This window comes from Protopterus annectens, chromosome 11.part0 (assembly GCF_019279795.1).
Source record: "Protopterus annectens isolate FY-2018-M chromosome 11.part0, PAN1.0, whole genome shotgun sequence".
NCBI lineage: Eukaryota > Metazoa > Chordata > Ceratodontiformes > Protopteridae > Protopterus > Protopterus annectens.
The window spans coordinates 1,235,736,609-1,235,758,622 of record NC_056745.1 but is presented as its reverse complement, the minus strand read 5'-3'; positions in this window follow the sequence as shown (position 1 = coordinate 1,235,758,622).

Below are 22,014 nucleotides of genomic sequence, written 5' to 3'. Positions count from 1 at the left end.
GTTGAAAGTCACATTTCATTTTATTTTATTAGTTTACTTAGCATGTTGTAAAGTCTTTTTCAGTAATAGCAAGAATAATACATACATTAAAACTGTAAAAATGATTAAATTACATTTTGCAGGAGTTAGCATATACAAACTTATTAACTGATACTGCACTATGGGATGGACATGTTTTTTATAAAAGTATTGCATTCTGCTTTATGTACAGAGCAGTGAGAATAGATACTCTAAAGGCAGAGGGCTGGGATCCTCTTTTGATAAAGAATCACTAGATAAATGGTCAAAGGCTCTTGGCACATAAAGTAACTGATATGGAATGTGCTTGATACAAGGTTTTTCACTTGCTTTATATAAGGTTTTCACACTAAAAGTGAGGCAGGTTATGGTACACATTATTAACAATAAATTTTAGCTGTCCCTGATTTCAGGAAATGTCCCTGTCATTTTGCCTCATACTTTTTGTCTGTCCCTTATAAAATTTGCAGTTTTATGGTGATATGATAGGACTGCAGTCACCATATGAGGTTCATATTTCATAATCCTTCAGACAAATGTACTTTAATACAGAAATGGCTTGACTACTTTCTGAGTATGCATATCTCTCAACTGTCCTTTGAGTTCCAAATATAACCAAACAAAACCTGTGGTTCAGGAAGAACGAGACTCGGACATTCCCCAAAATAGGTTTTATTCACAAAAGTTGTTCACATAGGTTAAATGCTTTAATTCCAAAAAAAAAATAATACCAAAAACTTCATCAGAACTACAATTACACTAACAGCTTTACTTTAAAATATCACTTACAAAAATCACATGTATCAAACTGTCCAATGACAACGAAGTATCAATTAAAACATCAACTAAAAACAATTAGTGCTTATTGACATTAAAATGCTTCAGCTTTAAAATAGAACTTATTGACACAGAATCATTTAATCCTGGATAGCACTTTGCATTGAATCTAAGTTGTCACTTTAACTCACACTTATTCAAATGTTCATCAACTATGCTACCCTGTGCATCTTGTATAATAACCATGAACCCAAATTATGGTCCTTGAAAACTTCAACATGCCTATGTAATGCATTAGTTGTTTTACAATTTTTAATATCAGCCACATGTTCATAAATTCAGTTTTCTAAATATTTTGCCTGTCATCCCTATATAGAATGCAGGGCACAGATCACAACTGGCTAAGTACACCACTTGCCTAATATGACACGAATAGTGACCATTTGTCCAAAAAATTTCACTTCTGACTTGTGAAACTGTTAGATCTTTTTACATACTGGCATTGGGAACAATATCTACATTTAAACATACCTAGCTTTTTATTGTTAGACCTTTTACTGTTTAATATGTTCCGTTCCAACAAACGTTTGAAGGTTTTATTCCTTCTGTAGATTATAAATGTTTTTTCACCCAATTTTTTTTCAGGAGGGAGTTATCTAGCCTAAAAATGCTCCAATTCCTGATCAGACATTCACCTATTGCTTTACTTTCAACAGTAAACATAATAATTAATAATTTCCTATTATTACTATTGAAATCATTTTGTCCTATTGTTACATTCACTTAGCCATTATCACTGTTAATTCTACTTAAAATATATGCATAAAACCTATGTTGTCTCTTATTAATTACTTCATTTTTAATTTTCTGCAGAAATTGTAGTGGGTAGCCTCTTTTATGAAATATATCTATCAAAACTTTACATTCAGTAATAAAAGCCTCAATTTCTGATACCACACAGGCCAAACAGACCATCTAGCCTTTGATCACTGCCTTTTTCTGTTGTACCAGATGCCAACTATCATAATGCGGGTATGTGTTAGAAAAAGTACTTTTGCTGTGAATATTAGAAACAAAACTTAACTCACTAATATTGTTTGTTAACTCTACATCCATAAATGTGATTTTGTCTGAATCATGGTTGCAAGTAAACTTTAAATACCCAACTGTATTGCTGATATATTTAAAAAAAATCCTGCATCTTATCCCGAGTATTATTCCACAGAATAAATATGCCATCCAGGAAATGTGTGTATAATAACCATGAGTCTTGAAATTGGCTATTAAAAATGTATACATTTTTTCCCATTTTGTTATGACTAATGGCAAAACTGGAGGTGCACACCATCCTCAGTGCCACTCTAGTCACTTGCTTAAAATAATGGTTGCAATGTAAAAGACACTGTAGGACCCTCCACGATGGAACAAAAATTCAGTCAAAAACGTGGCATGTATCCAACTTTCGATTTTATTAAGAAGTGAACAGGATAAGCACTTTCGTGTGCTATAGGCGTACGCTTCTTCAGATCAAAATTAAAATAAAAATCATCCATTTAAATACTACTACAAATGAATCAATTATCTAAATGGTCATCCAATTATTCTATTAACATACAATTCGAGCTCCTAGCTTTAAAGGTACATACTCCTTAACTCCAAATTAATATGGTTAAGTTAAAAGTTAAGTTAAAATTTCTGTAATATATTTATATCTATATATAGTTACATGTACCTGAACAAGCAAGCACTAAATACTAAACATATTTATAGGCTTTATGTGTGCTTTTATAGAAGCTTTTATAATATGATCAAGTATACAGGATATAGAATATAAATGACTGTATTTTATGATAGTTTATACAGTAAATGTTTAGTATTTAAACAAGGATTAATTGGTTATCTAAGCCTATTAGGAAAGGGTTAGATAGGAATATAAATGTCTATTAACACTATAATAATATACAAGGTATATTTTGTGTGTATATACACTGACATATGATTTAAAATTTATTATTATTATTTTGTTTATCTGATAATTTATATTTTGCTGCTATTCTAGTGCAACTGATCTATAGAATAGAGTTCTAATTGTCTATTCTAAATATTTTATATAAAGTGCATAGCAGCTAGAGAAACATTTATGAATGTTTATGGAGGTTTATTTTTGTTTTTAGGATTAGTAAGACATGAAGGTGTTTATACATTTGATTGCTTGCTTGTTCAGGTACATGTAACTATATATAGATATAAATATATTACAGAAATTTTAACTTAACCATATTAATTTGGAGTTAAGGAGTATGTACCTTTAAAGCTAGGAGCTCAAATTGTATGTTAATAGAATAATTGGATGACCATTTAGATAATTGATTCATTTGTAGTAGTATTTAAATGGATGATTTTTATTTTAATTTTGATCTGAAGAAGCGTACGCCTATAGTACGTGAAAGCGCTTATCCTGTTCACTTCTTAATAAAATCGAAAGTTGGATACATGCCACGTTTTTGACTGAATTTTTGTTCCATCGTGGAGGGTCCTACAGTGTCTTTTACATTGCATTTTACCTTGTTCACTTGAGGACCTTCAGAGTGCTGTGGTATTTATTTTACTTTAAAATAATGGTTCTCAAAAAGAATATATATATATATATATATATATATATATATATATATATATATATATATTTTTTTTTTTTTTTGAGAACCACCTCCATACGGACTACTGCCACATTAACTTTATCCATATGCAAGTCTGCTAAATCAAATATCTGCTCCTCAAACCAGCATTGTCCCAATTCTTAAGGTATGACCAAGTATAAATTAAAATCTATTGTGACAAAAACAGTATCTGTCCTAAATTCCACATTGTTGGTTTGACTTAAAAAATGCCAGGAGTCTCTACAAACATAAGTTAATTTCCCAATGCTGTCTTTTAACAAATGGTCCAAGAATTTAGCTATATAAAAAGTTTTGGATATGATTGCATCTATAATTGGTCTTAGTATAATGGTAGTTCTGATGAAGTTCCTGGTATTAATTTTGAAATGAAAGTGCTTAACCTTTGTGAACAATGTTTGTGAATAAAACCTATTTTGTGGAATATCCGAGTGTCATTCTTGTAGCACCAAATGATTCATTTGGCTATAGTTTATGCTTGTTCCTGTGAACAATTTGAGTCATTTTTTTAGTACATCCCATGAGTACCCAGAAAATATGAACTTTCTTCTTTAAATAGCAGAGTGCCATGAAGTTATGAATGGCCCCCTTTAAATCACAATTTTTAATTTTTTTTCCTGACAGCTAAAAGTCATTCAGCCACACCACATCTTAGACTCTGGAAATGATGAAGTCACAAAAGTTCTTCCCATTACTGCTTCTGAGGTGAGTAGTCTGAAACTGAGGCAGAAGTAGAATTACTTGCGATTTACAAAGTCTGATTGTGAATCAGACAGACAAGACTACAGCCTTTAGTTAACGCAGACATTTGCTTCAATAAAAACAGTAGGAAATTTGAAAACATTCCATTATTTTGCCAACTTCAGCTTATTGTATTGAAGTTCTGGGGTCCTTTTTTCCCATTATAATTTAGCTCAGCTTTGTTAATCCCATGTGCAAAACTGTAAATAATATAAAAGGAGTATAAATGAAATACTGAGGAAATGCAATGTATTCAAGGTAATGAATGCTAAATTGTTATATTGGTACTATCCAGACTGATGCCACTACAGTGATGGTTTTGGTATAGGTAATGCCTTTTACTTATCTATGTAAATAGAGCACAGAAATAACGGTTGGTGTATGTGGGGGGGGGGGGGTAACACTATGTCAGTTTCGTATTTACTGCCCTAACTTTTGCCTCCAGCATTATTGTGAGCATTGATGTGTTTAGTTTGATGCATCCATATTGCTTATTTTAATTTAATGTACATCTGATAGTATCCTCAAAAAAGGTTCCTTAGTAATGAGCAAGACAATGAAAACAGCATACATTTATTTACTGTGCAATTACTGGGTTATACCCAGTGGCATAGGGATTTTATCTTCACAGTAGTGGATGACAGCAGTGTTTCCCTACAGTTTAAAAGTTTTATTGTATGCAGTTAATAGGAGCTGTCTCTAAAAATGTTAATGGCTTTGCACTGTGTTGTACATAGGTTCATAGGTTCATAGGTTGGCACTGGGCTATCGGCCCTAGGGCCTGTGCAAGCCTAGCCATAGCAATTCCCTGGATATTTCTTCCCACAATATTTACTTCTCTGGACCCCTGTCTAGCATGGTGACTGACATGATCCCCGAGGTGAATTTCCTATCTCCCATCCAATCATCAAGGTTCCTTTTGAAGAGGGCCAAGGAGGCACTCTGCTTGACATGTATGGGCAGTCTATTCCAGAGTATGGGGAGTCTCTGGGTCAGGAACCTATCCCTCCAGCATGTTTTGTTCATTGTGATGACAAGGTTTAGATCCCTGGAGCATGTGGCTCTGAGGGACTGGGATTTCTTTAAGTGGAGCATGTCCAACAGCTCAGGGTTTGACATGGCCTTGTATGTTAAGCAGAGATCATCTCTGAGTAGACGATATGCCACAGAGTATAGCTGGAGTTTTTTTAGATGGTCAGCATATGGCATCTGCTTTAGGCCTGTGATTCTTTTAGTGAGGTATTTCTGTGGCCTTTCCAGCTGTTGCAAATGTCTTGTGAGGTACATACCAAATGGGGCATTGTACTCTATTATGGGTCTAATGAGGGATGAGTACAGTGGGACAATGACCTCCTTTTTTCTGGATGAAAAGCCCTTAGTGATGAGGTGTGCCACATAGAAGGATTTCCTGACTGTTGTGGCAATGTGATTATCGAAAGTGAGACCACTGTCCACCTGTGTCCTTAAGTATCTCATCACACTTTCAATGTTTAGTGTCCTGCCACCTATGTGGTAATTCATGGGTACATGTTTTTTTCCAAAGGGGATAACTATACATTTTTTGGCATTAAGCTTGAGCCCATGGCTCTGGCACCAGGCATCTGTTTCTGTAAGGCCCTTTTGTAGAATATCCACATCATTTGGGGATTCAATAATGGCTCCCAGTTTTCAGTCATCTGCAAACTTTGTTAGCCATAGTCCCTTAGTGTTGGCCTGTACTTCAGAGAAGTAGATGCCAAACAAGAGTGGTCCCAGGACTGAACCCTGAGGTACTCCACTTGTCACTTGTCTGGAGCTGGATTTGGAGTCGGCTACTTTTACAGTCTGGGTTCTGTCAGTAAGCCAGTTGGCAGCCCATCAAGTGACGTAGGAATTTATGCCCAGCTTATTAAGTTTATCTATGATTCCAGAGTGGGGGATGGTGTCGAAGGCCTTGGCAAGGTCCAGATAGGCTGTGTGGACCACCTTACCCTCATCCACAGCTCTGGAGACTGATTCAAAGAAGTCAATCAGATTCAGGAGACAAGATCGGCCCTTCACAAACCCAAACTGGGTGGGGTCCAGTGTTTGAAGGTTGCCAATGTCTTTGTTTATAAGTTCCATGATAATGCATTCCATGCCCTTGGAGATTAGGCTTGTCAGACTGATGGGACAGTAGTTCCAGGGATCCAAGGTGGATCCAACCTTGTGGAGCAGGATAACTGTAGCTGTGCACCACTCAGTGGGTACGAAGCCTGAGGTGAGGCTATGATTAAACATGACACTTAGGTGAGGTGCCAGTTCATTTTGTAGTTCATGTAGTACACTGCCTGGGATGTCATCTTGTCCCACGGATGCTGTATTCTTAGCTTTGGAGAGTGCGGTATCTACCTGTGCGGCTGTGATTATCGGAATTTGGCAATCTTTTGGTATTGAGATGGGCCCTTTAGGGGGTGAGAGGGGGGTGAAGTTGGCACTAAATCAATCTGCCAGGATATTGGCAATATCCTTGGGATCAGTATATTTAATGCCATTCCTTCGTAGCTCAGAGCAGATCTGAGCATTGCCATTTATATTCTTGACATAACTATAGAATGTCTTGTAATTGTCTTTGGAATCTTTGGCAATTTTATTTTCATAACAAGCTTTTGAGGATTTTATGAGGGATCTCAGCTTCTTACTGAGGCTGGTGAGGCAGTTTTTTGCATCCTGGGATTTTCTTCTTTTCTGCAACAGTTTCTTCCTTCTGTTGTATAGTTTGGTTATAGCAGGGGACCACCAGATTGGCTTCCTTTTTTTTGGAGAAGAGCATCTTGGTTCTATTTGGGATGGCACGATTCATGCACAAGTGGATGTGCTTGTACAGTGCCTTAGTGTAGGATTCTGCAGTCAAACCTCCAGATCCCGTCTGCGTGGGAGTTGTGAAGTTTGTCACTTCTAACTTCAGTAGCATGAAGTTGGCTTTGGAGAAGTTTTTTAAGGAGGTTTCCTTACTGGGGGTGGGGGTGGGGGTGGGATGTGGATGTCAAAGGTGATTTGCTTATGGTCAGACCTGACCAATGAAGGGGTGACCACTGGTGTGGAGCATCTATCTCCCGTGTTGGTAATGACCAGGTCTAGGATATTGGAGCTCCTGGTGGGACAATGAATTAGTTGATCCAGGGCATTGGAATTTATGAATTCCAAGAACCTTTGGGAAAAGGAGTTGGTACCTGAGTAGTTTTCCCAATTAATGACAGGGTAGTTGAAATCACCCAGTATTAGGGTGTTTGGTTGTATCTTAATATTTTCCAGTATGTTTAGAAAGGTGTAATGAGAATCTTGGGGCATGGTGGGGGATCTGTAGCAAGCTACAATTTGGATTGCAGTCTTACCTAGTGTTAGTTACACCTGGAGAATTTCAGATGCATTGTGTTGGGCAACTAGCCTGGAGGTGTGAATATCCTTGGTGAATATAGACACTCCACCTTTAGTGTTTCGGTCTTGGTTTTGTGGCCGAAAAGTGTGGTAAGAATTGTAGCCTGGTATTGCAGGGGTGCTCTCTGGAGCCTTGAACCAGGTCTCAGTTACTGCACAGATATCGATATTCTCCATTTTTAGGACTGTCTCGAGAGAGTGCATTTTGAGGTTTAGACTTCTAGCATTGAGTAGCATTACCTTCAGATTTTGCATGCTTGTATCTGTTAAGGCGGTGGTTTTATCCTTGGAACCTTGCCTAAAAAAGGCACTATAGGGGTGTCAAGAGCTTTAGCCAGTAACCTGAATCCCAGGGGTGACAGGTGCAGACCATCTCTGACAAAGCATCGTGGTTTGTCAATCATGTCTTCCCAGGCAGAAAAATACTGGATCCCCTTTGAATGACACCAGAAGCTTAGCCAATTGTTGAAGCCAATCATTTTGTCCTTATACTGTGGCATCATTCTGGGCAAAGGCAGGATGCTACTCAGGGCTAGGGTCATACCTGCCTGGGTCACATGATCCAAGAGCTCTTCCATGTCTCTTTTCATGTAGTCCAGGGAGGTACATCTCAAGTCATTCACTCCAGCATGGACAATGACAGAGTCGTATTTGTACTTGTTGTGGAGTGACTTGAGTGCATGCGTTATGTGGCAGATCCGGCACCCAACAGGCTGCGGACTGTAATTTTCTCCTTGTTCAGCCTGATGAGTGGGACATCAGTGTGCCTGTCTATAGAGTCACCTATGACTAAAGTGTTGGGTACATTGTCTTGCCTTAGGGGCTGTTGTTGGGTGGCACACTGGTGTTGTGTCACTTTGGTTGTGACTGGTGTTTCTTTGCATTTCAGCTTCGGAGGTCCTTGTTGCTTGGGCAGGTTAATGTTAAGGGCCTCCGCATATGTGGGTTTAGTGTTGCTATGTGTGGGTGTTGATGGTGTGGGTTTTGAAGGGCTATGAGTTGCTTGAGGTGTAATGCAGGTGTTAATGTTCTCCTCTTGACTGTCTAGCACAATCTTGGCTGGAGAGAGCTTTGCTTCCAGTTTGGCTATGTAAGTGCATCTCTCGCAGGTTGTAGTGTTGGGTGGTAGGAGGAGAGGATCGTCTGTGTACATGAGGTAGTTGCCGCATTGCCCCAGTATGCTCAGATTCACCAGGTGGACAGGAGAACTCACCGGAAGCTGACCCTTTGACATGCCTGTTTAGGTGCTTTTTTGTAAAGTTTAAGAGCTGTTTTCCCTTACCTTTGCAAGGTACTTTGCAATTATAGGCTGTTTAGTGCCTATGATTAATTTCTCCTTATTGACAAGGAGAGCTGAGTGCTTGAATCAGTTTCAGGCTTCCTAGTGCTTTCTTGTAAGGTTTAAGAGCTGTTTTTCCTTACCTTTGCAAGGTACTTTGCAATTATAGGCTGTTTAGTGCCTATGATTAATTTCTCCTTATTGACAATGAGAGCTGAGTGCATAAATCAGTTTCAGGCTTCCTAGTGCTTTCCAGCAGGTTCTAGAGCAAGTGCTAGTCACAGGGGTTTAGATTTTACTGCTGCTACTGAGAAACCAGCTCGTTCTAAAGGAAAATTTGAAAAGCAGACTTTCTGGCACCTGGAATAGTTTAACTGTAGCCTCGCAGTGCTGCACAATGTGAAAAATGTGCAAACACATGCGTTTTTAAGCCAGAAAGTTGAAAGGGATAGAAATCAGGCCAAAAAGGCTAGTAAAATTACAATTTCAGAGGTTAAGGACTGCACTGCCTTTTCAATTGAGCTGATTAAGTTAATCACTTGTCCAGCAAGCCCATTTGTTTATCTGTCAAGTTCATTCTTTTGTGAACAGATTTGCATCTGAATTGCTGTTTCAATGGTTAGTCTTCGTGTGATATATTTGGCTGGTGTAAAGGTGCAAAGTAGTGCGCACCTTGATATTTCGCCTTAATTTAGATTTTGTTAGGAGTTAGCTGCTGCAAAGCCTGACTGCTTAGGCTGCTGCTCCTTCTATCTATGCTGCTTTTAGGCTGCGGGCTACTTAAGTGTGTAATATGGTCATCTGTTATTGAAACTTTGCTGCACTGTGGATGGCTGAGTGTTATGAAATGAAGTTAAACGGCACTTTTAATTGCAATTCTGTAGGAGAATTGGAATTATCCTGTATTTGGCATTTTAACTCTACCTTATACAGAGAGAACATTTGTGAAGGGCAAGCCACTTAGGTCCTTACTTTTGAATTATCTTCTGTTTCTCCTTTCTCCATTTCAAAAAAATAAAATAAAATAAAAAATAAATAAATAAATAAACATTTCTAAGCTTGTTTCCTGCCTTTCCTGTAACTAGTCTAGTCCAGATACAGATTTGCTGTAACCAGCACTGTTTGTAAGCTTCTGAGCCCCCAAAGCCTTTCAGTGTGGGAGGGAAGCCTTCTAGCTTATCAGTGGGAGTGGTAAGCACTAGGTACCTATCTACCACAAGAGTGGTTTCTGGCCCAGAAATAGTAGTTTATTAGCCATTTGGGAAGTTTTTCCATCTCTTTCAACTTTCTGGTTTAAAAGCCTGTGTTTGCACTTGTTTCTCACCTTTCCTGTAACTAGTCTAGTCCAGATACAGATTTGCTATATCCAGGACTGTTTGTAAGCTTCTGCGTCCCCCAAGCCTTTCTATGTTGGAGGGAAGCCTTCTAGCTTATCAGTGGGAGTGGTAAGAACTAGGTAGCCTATCTACCACAAGAGTGGTTTCTGGCCCAGAAATTGTAGTTTATTGGCTGTTTGGCAGTTTTGCCATCTCTTTCAACTTACTGGTTTAAAAGCCCATGTTTGCGCTTGTTTCCCATCTTTCCTGTAACTAGTCTAGTCCAGATACAGATTTGCTATATCCAGGACTGTTTGTAAGCTTCTGAGCCCTTCAAGCCTTTCTGTGTTGGAGGGAAGCCTTCTAGCATATCAGTGGGAGTGGTAAGCACTAGGTAGCCTATCTACCACAAGAGTAGTTTCTGGCCCAGAAATTGTAGTTTATTGGCTGTTTGGGCAGTTTTTCCATCTCTTTCAACTTTCTGGTTTAAAAGTCTGCATTTGCACTTGTTTCCCATCTTTCCTGTAACTAGTCTAGTCCAGCTACAGATTTTCTGTATCCAGGACTGTTTGTAAGCTTCTGAGCTCCCCAAGCCTTTCTGTGCTGGAGGAAAGCATTCTAGCTTATCAGTGGGAGTGATAAGCACTAGGTAGCCTATCTACCACAAGATCCAGGTACAGATTCTTAGTTTTACCACTTGAATTTCCTTATTCGTGCTCAGCACTTATTCAGGACATCTTAGCACTAAATAAGCTGCAAATTACTACAACACTCAATCCTCCTCTTTACCTAGAGAAAAACAGTTTTTGTACTTACTTTCCTCACTTGCTTAGAGAAAAACAACTCTTATACTCGCTTTCCTCACTTGTCTAGAGGAAAGTAGTTTTTACTCAGGCATGTCCAAGGGTCAGCTCTCAGTGTTCTATCTTGTATATGATGAATCTGGGGATATTGGGGCAATGTAGCAATTGCCTCATGTACACAGACAACCCTCTCCTCCTACCATCCAACACCACAACCTGTGAGAGATGCACTTATCTAGCCAAACTGAAGGTAAAGCTCTCTCCAACAAAGACTGAACTTGACAGTCAAGAGGAGAAGGTAAGCACTTGCACCACACCACACTCATCACATAGCCCTTCTAAACCTACACCACCAAAATCCACACATAGAAACACAAAAACATTTGCGGAGGCTCTCAATAATAATAATATGCTCAAGCAACAGATACCTCCAAAGCAGAACCTCAAGCAACCTCCACCACCCAATGCAACCCAAATGACACATAGCCCACAGACTCAGTGTGCCACTCAACCACAGCCCATAAGGCAAAACAATGTACACAACTGTCAAAGGAAAAATATACTTTAAAAATGATCAAAACATGGTAGGTTCAGGTTAAGGCACTTTAACCTTGCAGCAAGGAGACAAAAACATGCTAATACAGAGTTTGTCTAACTAGAAACAGGAAATACTTTCATTTTTATACACTTTCTAATAAGACTTTGCCTACCAAGCTGACGTAACAAATCACAAGTCTTTTCAGCATCACTTATTAACAATTAGTCTCATGAATTTCTGCTGATTTATCAATTTTTGTGAGAAACTTCCTAAGGAAAGCAACATGGCCTTGGTTACCACCGGTCAGATACATGCAATGTTACCATTCAAGGTACTATGGTTAATTCAAGCACAAAGCTAGCAGTTAATTTCTCTAATAATCCTTTGTCTACATTATCTCTAAGCTACTGTAGCTGTGCATGTTCTCATACTTTGAACAGAGCTGATTGTTTAGAATCATTACATTTACAGGATATAGCATTGTTCATTCATTCTCTCCTGACCTAGCAGATAAGCACCTGCTTCTCAAGTACATTTCCAAAAGGCATAAACATGAATATTGCTGTGCTAGCAATTAGTAGGTCAGAGGGCATCTTGCAAGTTTCAGAAATCACACTGCAGTTTCAAAAAGCATCTTTTCAGTCTCATATGAAACTCAATTTATATAAAAAACAGTGCATATAAAATAGAATGAAAAATGTGTTAACTCATTTAGCTTCTAATTAGCATTAAGCATAGACACATTAATACATATTTTTCTGACTTTTCCCCCCTGTTAATACTTTTTAATTCTATTTTCAAAAAGAATAAACAGTTTGCTTCTTTTCCTAACCTCTTCCATTCAGGATTTGCAGTTAAGAAAGTCATTCAGTTTAAACATTATGAAAGTGTTTCACATTCTAGCAGCTCTTCAAATTCAGTACTCTAATACATAGTCTCAGAAACTGATATATCTATAAATTCTTTGATTAATTTCTTCATGCAGGGGATTCCACAACAAACACAAACTCCTATCAGGAGTAATCCCACACCAATGGCAATCAAGATGTTCATTAGGATGGAACCCCACCCCCCGAACAAATTCTGGAAAAAGTCCGTCAGTGGGTTTGGGCCTGGTTTGGTCATGGCCGACACTTGCTGAATCACCTCAAGGTGGTCATTAATTTCATGCTGATGATCTGGTATAAACGCACAGCATTCTTCTTTGATTAAAGCACACGTTCCACCCCTCGCCGCTAGGGTGAAGTCAAGAGCCATTCGGTTCTGGACCACTACAGTTCTCGTAGCATTCAGTTCATCAGTTATCAGTTCAAGAGCAGAGAAAGTCGCATTACTCATCACTTCGAGAAGTTTAGACAGTTTTCGCAGCTCCCAAATTGATTTAACTGTGCCATATGCAGGTAATATGCCTGCCCACGATATGACAGCATCACTCAAGTCCATGTGCGTAAGTTTGGTACCCACAGTATAATGGTCTTTCCAGCCCACCTCGATCTGTCCCATTGGATTCTCAGGCTTTTTAACAGTTTTCTTGGTCACATCTTGGGTATTTCGAATATTTCCCTGAGGCAAGACTGCAGTGTGTCGTATGGCTGGGACCAGGTACCCCAAAAACAACTGCCGGACCAATTCTCAGGTAACCATTTATATGCTTTTTTACCACACACAAAATAACAATTCTCTACTTTAGTAGTTACTTTGTTACGAAATGACTGTCCTGCATGAAACATTTTCCTATCTATTACAGATAACTGTTTAAAAAGTACAGGATTACATTGCACTTGATCAAGAGTCTTATGCATGGATTTAAGAAATGAGTCATAATCTGAACTACAAGTTCCACCCAGATTGTTTGCTTTGGTATAACATTTATATTGTACAGTCACATTACACTTGCTCCAACCCACTTGTATTGTGTCGTTCTTGTAGAAACATACAATTTCCTTTTGTGTCACAGGCAAATACAGTGCTACCTTATCATATGCTTTAATAGATACTGTGTCAAAAAACAGATTTTCCCAGGTCTCATTGACCCCTAGGGGGATAGCAGTTATTAATAACCCCCCGTATGCTGTTGGTATGGCTGTGCAGATCCAGCAGTTCAAAACATTAAAAGTCTCAGCATACACATGTGTAATTGCCTGATAAGTGTTAAAGTTCGGGTGCCAGTCTATGTTTGGTTCATCTCGTTTAATCAGTTTAACTTTTGTGGCAGGAAAAAGGAAAGGCCACACCAAAAAGAACAAAGTTATTAGCATAGCTATCAAAATAATCATGCAAGCTTTCTGAGGATGTTCAGTGTCTCTATTTGCTCTATACCTGGTCATTTTGTTCTCGTTGTACAACAGTAACAAGGTTTTTGTCCAGTTCAAAGTTCTTAACCAGTTTACAGTGTGTCAAATGAATCCAGGATGATCGCTCCGCGATCTTGACTGCAGTGGGTGTCGACAGTAGTACCTGGTACGGCCCTTCCACTTCAGAGAACTCCAATTTTTTCTCTTCACTATCTTCACCCAGACCCAGGTGCCTGGGGCTACTGCTGCTTCCGATTTCGTTTGCTCTATATCTGAAACAGAATTTAACTGCAAAAGTTTGTTATTCAAAAATCATCTCATATACCCTGCAAGTGAACTGTCAGCCTCCTGCTCTGCAGACATGAGAGGTTTCCATTGAGGTGTATAATATGCCCTCCCAAACAAAACTTCAAAAGGAGTCAATCCTTTTGTATTTGGAACAGTTCTCATGCTTAACAGTGCCAGAGGTAAACAGTGCACCCAGTTTTTTTGTGTCTCACTAATCAATTTCCTAAGTTTACTCTTCAACACCCCATTATGCCTCTCTACTAATCCTGCAGATTGGGGGTGGTATGCACAGTGGTTTTTTAATGATATCCCGAAATAGCGACTAAGTTGTTGCATTGTTTGGTTTACAAAATGTGTGCCATTGTCACTATAAATCTTTTCCGGTATGCCAAATCTAGGTATAATTTCTTTAACAAGGACCTTTGCAACAGTAGCTGCATCTGGATTTTTAGTTGGAAAAGCTTCCACCCATTTGGAAAACATATCTATAATGACAAGGCAGTACTTCTTATTTTTGCATTTGTTCAGTTCTATAAAATCCATACAAATAGTATGAAACGGATACGGTGATGTAGGGGAAACTCCCTTGCTTAGCTTTCAATGCCCCTTGTGCATGATGCTTGTTACAAACATGGCATGCTGCACAAACATTTTTTGTGTAATTAGTAAATCCATACGTCGTAAACACTCGATTCACTAACTGTACCATCCCCCCTGTTGAGACATGGCTCTGCCCATGGCTCAACAAAGCTGCATATCTAAACAAGTTAGATGGTAGAATTGGTTTCTTCTCTTTGGAGATGTACAGTCCCTTCTCAAGGATTGCTCCTCGTTTTATCCACTTTTGTTTTTCTACATTTGTAGTAAGTGTCTGCATTGTTTTTAACATTTCTAAATCTAAAATCTCAGAAGGTTGTAATTCTTCACTCAAAAGTAAAACTTCTGAAGTTGAAGCTGTCTGTTTTGCAGCTGTATCAGCCCTCACATTACCTTTTGAAATGCTGTCCTGTTGCTTGGTGTGAGCTACGCATTTGCAAATGGCTACTTTCTGAGGTAACTGAATAAAGTCTAACAAATCTAAAATAAATTGCACATGGTTAATTGGTTTACCAGTAGATGTTATCATTCCTCTATTTTTCCACTGTTGCGCAAAAACATGTACAGTAGAAAAAGCATACTGACTATCAGTAAAAATATTCACTTTCTTGCCTTTTGCTAAGGCACATGTCCTCGTTAAGGCAATCAATTCTGCTGCTTGTGCAGATAAGTTGTGTGGTAAAGACTTCACTTCTAAAATCTCGGTATCAGAGACTACTGCATACCCCACTAGGTTCTGTCCTGTAGGACCCCTCCTGCACGAGCCGTCCACATAGTATGTCACCTCAGCATCATCCAAGGGAACATCTGTAAGATCTTTTCTAGGTAGTGTCTTTTGCTCAATCTCCTGCAGGCAGCAGTGTGGTTTGCCATCTGCAGGGGTTGGGAGCAAGGTTGACGGATTCAAAGTTGTACATCATTCAATTGTCATATGAGGTTGGCTCAACAGTATAGTCATAGAGGAAAGATGTCTAGCCTGAGAAAGATATGCTACTTTTTCTTGCAGTAAAATAATTGCGACTGCATGAGGCACTCTCAATGTGAGAGGGTGGAACAATACTACTAAGGCTGAAGCCTGCACTGCCATTGCAGCTGCAACTACTGCTTGTACACAGTGGGGCAAGGATCTCACCACTGGGTCTAACTGTGATGAATAGTAAGCTATGGGGCGTTGTTTGTCCCCATGCTGTTGTGTTAACACTGATGTCATATAACCTTGCTTACAGTCTACAGTTTGGAAAAATCGCTTATGATAGTTTAGTAATCCTAAAACTAAGGAAGATGCTATCAGTTGTTTCAGTTTGCAGAAAGCTGATTCTGCCTCTGGTGTCCACTGTAATAAATCCTATGCTGCCATCGGTTTTTTGAATATCAAATTAGTCAGCGGAGCAGATTCCAAAGCATAATTTGGTATCCAACTCCGACAAAGTTAGTAGTTCCCAGGAAGGACATCATTTCCTTCTTGGTAGTTGGTCTAGGTGCTTGTAATATTGCCGTTTTTCTGTCTTCATCTAATATTCTGCCCTCTTTGGATATTACATATCCCAGGTATTTAACCTGTTTTCTCCAAAGTTGCAGTTTGTTCTTGTTTACCTTGTGTCCCTGAGCAGCTAAAAATTGTAATAATGCTATGGTATCTTCTCTGCATTCTTTCTGGGTGGGGGTTGCCAGCAGAATGTCGTCTACATAAAGTAAAATCTGACTACCTTTCGGTGGGATAAATCCTGCCAGGTTACTTGCCATTTCTTGTGCAAATATCGTTGGACTTTCACAATATCCCTGTGGTAGTCTCGTATATGTATACAGTTTCCCCTGAAATGTAAATGCAAACCAATGTTGGCTGTCTGGGTGTATCGGTATCGAGAAAAATGCATTGCTAATATCTACCACTGAAAAATACTTCTGTTGAGGTTTTAAATCATTCAATAAGGTGTGTGGATCTGGCACCGTTGGTGCCCTGGGTATAACTGCGTCATTCACAGCTTGTAAATCTTGGACCATACGCCATTCTCCATTTGCTTTCCTAACAGGAAATAAGGGTGTATTACATGGTGAATCAGGAGATTCTATCAAGACTCCTTCCTTAAGTAAGGCAGCTATTATAGGTTTGATCCCTATCTCTGCATCCTTTCTCAAGGGATACTGTCTTTTCTGAGGTCTAAATGCTGATTTTGGCGTAATAGTAATTGGTCCTGCTGTACGAATAAGTCCTACTTCTGATTTCCCTGTTGGCCAGAGAGTCTCTGGTATGTCTTGTAAGGCTTTTTCCTCTTCCTCCAGTAAGAGTAATACTCAGCTATCCTCACTTGCCTGTGAGTGCACAGCTGGGTGTGTCTGTGTTATCCAATTCAATTTTTGCTTCTGTACTCCTTGTTCAGAGAGTTCTAACTCTGTCTGTTTTTTCCACCTTGTGACTTTTTCTTCTAAGTCTGCCCACTTCAAATTTCTATTTTTAGTTAAACTCACATGTGGTAATCGATTAGATTTGTAAAGTGCTAAAAATTCCTGGGGCAATGAACAGCTTATTACACTGTTTCCTTCTGTGTCCCAGTACTAATTTCATAATACTAGCCTATTAGCATGGTTTTTAAACAACTCTTGCTTATATTCTTTATCAGGTCCTGGTCTATTACAGCAATACAGAGTACAATGCAACAAATGCTGTTTGTCAGTGTCAAGGGAGGGGGATTTGCTGATGGCTACGTTCATCAGTTCTTCAGTTACTGCCCCTGAACCAGTCGTAACTAAGTCCTGGCTGTACCAATAATATGTTTCACCCTCCAGTCGCACTACAAAAATATCCATTTGTCGCTGTGCTTCCATACCCTGCATAGTTGGAACTATGGCTATGCTAAATATCTGCATCAAGTCTCTGCCCAAGAGATTCACTGGGCATTTTGCAGAAACAACAATTTTGCTTTTCTGGGTCATTCCTGAAATGGGGTCAGTTATTGCTATGTCATGGGAGAGTGTCTCCCGATACAGCTGTCCATTAGCTGCTTTCACTAGTATGTAATCTGGTGTTTCTGCATCTTCTGGTAGTTTGAAAGGATGTATCAGGGTCCGTGAAGCTCCTGAGTCACACAAAAATTTGACTTCCCTTCCCTCTACCAGATTCGTAACTTCCGGTTTTGTGTCTGCTAAGTAGAGCTCTAGGCTCAATAATGCTAAGTCCAAAATTTCATTTTCTTCGTCATCTATGAATTCATGTACATCCTCTATCCCTTCTGTCACATCCTCTACCCTTGCTACCACATTTGCATTTGTCTTTTCCTGTTTATTCTCATCAAATGATTCCTGACTATCATATAGTCATTCCTCACCCTCCTTATCTTCCGTAGTTACCTCCTTATTTAGCCTGCAATCCCTTGCCAAATGTCCCTTTTTTCCGCATTTAAAACATTCACCCCTTTTCTTTCTTTCTTTCTTCAAAATCTTCTGATCGTTTATCAGATTGTTTGTTTCCCTGAGCATTTTTCTTACCCTTCTTCACGGTTTGTACTACAAAGACTTCTGACCCATCTTCTACTGCAAATACTTGAGCTTTCTTTTTCTTTTTGCTATTAAAATGCCTTTCAGCATGTCTTACATATTCAAGTAATGACTGTAATCTACTTGTACGATGATCTACCATGTGCTTTGTAATAAAGCTGCTAATGAGAGTAATACTGCCTTTTAAGAACGCATTCTTTAGTTGTTGCTCATATGGGGAATCATGTGTTTGATCTTCAGGTACTTGCATTTTGCAATGGTTATTAAAACATTCTAATAATCTAGCATAATATCTATCAACAGGTTCGCCTTCTTGTTGTATGCACTGATTAATGCAAGTCCAATCAGCCCTAGGCTTCCATTTTTCAGAGATTTGGTCTGTCAGACCTTTTACTCTGTTGTCCAGTTCTGCATTACTATGTGGGTGTGGTCTGAGCTCTGCGTCACGGGGATTCCAGTTGCCACTGATCATGTGCCAATCTGGACCTACAATTTGTCTAACTACTTTTTCTACTTCTTCTCCATTCAAATGGTAACTTAACCTCATGCCCTGTAAGTCTTCTAAGAATTTTTTAAAATTAACTTTTGGATGGGGAATTCCCTCTGTGGCTTTCCGGATATCTTCCGGTGTCCACGGTCTATAAACTAGAAGAGTCGGATCTTGTCCTGCCTGTCCTGCCTATGGATTTTGTACTTCTATGAGTGGACATATTTCTTCCTCACTCATAGCTTGTGAATTTCTATTCATTTCATATAATTCAATATACCCTCTCAAGTTACGAGTTCGAGACGTAGTCTCGATAGGATCCCTGACAAACGGTTTCGATTTTGCAAGAGCAGCTGGGTATAGCGGAGGTGGATCAGCTTGTCCACTCGCTTCATATTCTGGTAAGGGAAGCGGAGGGGGGCAGAGGAGGGGCTGTCACTATTACCAAGTTATTATCCTCTTTGTCTAAGAACATTGCTTTTGAATTTTTAATCTTTTGTTCCCTACGGTTTGCTTCCTCAAGCCACCTGTGTACCTGAGGGACTCCTAATTGCCGTTGCTTTTTTAGCTGACCTTTTGCGTCTGTTTTAAGTTGTCTGACAAGTTTAATAAGTGAAGATTTATCTAAATTACCATCAACTTTGTATTTGTCAACCCATTTCATATAGTACTTAACATTATCGGCACGCTGTAATTGCATATATTTTGCGTCTTCGGTTAAGGGCGGGTCTCGGGAACTTTTTGTGCACTGATTTCCCATATTGCCTTAGCTAAGCTGTAAATTGTTATGTAACCCTTCTTATCACGTGGTACCACGATTTTACACCTTTTCACAGTTTATCTAGAATAACTGTCTACCTATTCTGTTTCCCTGATCTATGACAAGACAGTAATCTTTTTGTCCCTGATCTGCGCATGCAAATCTCCCTGACAAAACAGTTCTGTAACTAGTCCCTGATCTAAAACAGAAAAAAGGTAAATTCCTCCTTACCTGACCCTCCGTGAGTTGATCCACCGGATTGTTGACTCATCCTCCAATCCCAAATCAGAAACATTGGCTGGCCTCTTTCGAACGGCAATTCAGTCGGAGGTCTTTCAAAACAGAAGAGCCGATGTGGCCACTTCTCCATACGGGTACATGCCACTGGGCCCAATTCTAACCTAGGCCTAGAGTGAGAGGTACTTTCCGGTCCGAAGGACCAAACTGTCAAAGGAAAAATATACTTTAAAAATGATCAAAACACGGTAGGTTCAGGTTAAGGCACTTTAATCTTGCAACAAGGAGACAAAAATGTGCTAATACAGAGTTTGTCTAACTAGAAACAGAAAATACTTTCATTTTTATACGCTTTCTAATAAGACATTGCCTACCAAGCTGCACAAGTCTTTTCATCATCACTTATTAACAATTAGTCTCATGAATTTCTGCTGATTTATCAATTTTTGTGAGAAACTTCCTAAGGAAAACAATGTGGCCTTGGTTACCACTGGTTAGATACATGCAATGTTACCATTCAAGGTACTATGGTTAATTCAAGCACAAAGCTAGCAGTTCATTTCTCTAATAATCCTTTGTCTGCATTATCTCTAAGCTACTGCAGCTGTGCATGTTCTCATACTTTGAACAGAGCTGATTGTTTAGAATCATTACATTTACAGGATATAGCATTGTTCATTCATTCTCTCCTGATCTAGCAGATAAGCACCTGCTTCTCAAGTACATTTCCAAAAGGCATAAACATGAATATTGCTGTACTAGCAATTAGTAGGTCAGAGGGCATCTTGCAAGTCTCAGAAAGCACACTGCAGTTTCAAAAAGCATCTTTTCAGTCTCATATGAAACTCAATTTATATAAAAAAAAACAGTGCATATAAAATAGAATGAAAAACATGTTAACTCATTTAGCTTCTAATTAGCATTAAGCATACACACATTAATACATATTTTTCTGACACCAGCACACTAGACATAGGTGACTCTATAGTCTGGCACACTGATGTCCCACTCACCAGGCTAAACAAGGAGAAGGTTACTGTCAGCTGCCTGTCCAGTGCCAGAATCTGCCACTTGACCCATGCACTCAGGTCACTCCACAGCAAGTACAAATATGACTAAGTCATTGTCATTGTTGGTGTGAATGACCTGAGATGTACCTCCCTGGACTACATGAAAAGAGACATGGAAGAGCTCTCCGATCTTTTAGCCCAGGCAGGTATGACCCTAGCCCTGAGTAGCATCTTGCCATTGCACAGAATGATACTGCAATACAAGGACAAAATGATTGACTTCAACAATTGGCTAAGCTTCTGGTGTCATTCTAAGGGGATCCAGTATCTGTCTGCCTGGGACAACATGTTTGACAGACCACAGTGCTTTGCCAGAGATGCCCTGCACCTGTCACCCCCGGAATTCTGGATACTGGCTAAGGCTCTTGCTGCCCCTATAGTGCCCTTTGTAGTCAAGGTTCAAATGACAAATTCATCACCATAACAGGAACAGGCAAGCAAAAACTGAGGGTAATGCTACTCAATGCTAGAAGTCTAAACCTCAAAATGCATTCCTTTGAGGCACTCCTTAAAATGGAGAACATCAATATCTGTGCAGTGACTGAGACATGGTTCAAGGCTCTGGAGAGCACCCCTGCATTACCAGGCTATAACTCATACCACACTTTTCGGACACCTAACCTGGACCAGAACACCAAACACGGAGGTATGTCCATATTCATTAAGGATAATCACACCTTCAGGCTAGTTGCTCAGCATAATTCATCCAAGGTTATCCAAGTGCAACTAACTCTGGGCAAAACTGCAATCCAAATTGTAACTTGCTACAGATCCCCAAACATGCCCCAGGATTCCAACTCCTCTTTTCTTGATATACTGGAAAATATTAGGGTTCAACCAAGTACCCTAATAATGGCCAATTTCAACTACCCTACCATTAACTGGGAAAACTACTCATGTACCAACTCCCTCGCTCAACGCTTTCTGGAATTCATAAATTCCAATGCCGTAGATCAACTTATCCACACCCCCACCAGGGGCAATAATATCTTAGACCTAGTCATTACCAGCATGAGTGACCAGTGTTCCACACCTGAAGTCAACTCCTCGTTGGTCAGATCTGACCATAAGCTAATCACCCTAGATATCCACACCCCGCCCCAACCCTCCCACCCCATTAAGGAAATCACAGTAAGAAATTTCTCCAAAGCCAACTTCATGAAGACAGAAGTGGGGAACTTCATGACACCCATGCAGATGGACAATACAGTTACGACTGCTGAATCCTATACAGCTGCACTCTATA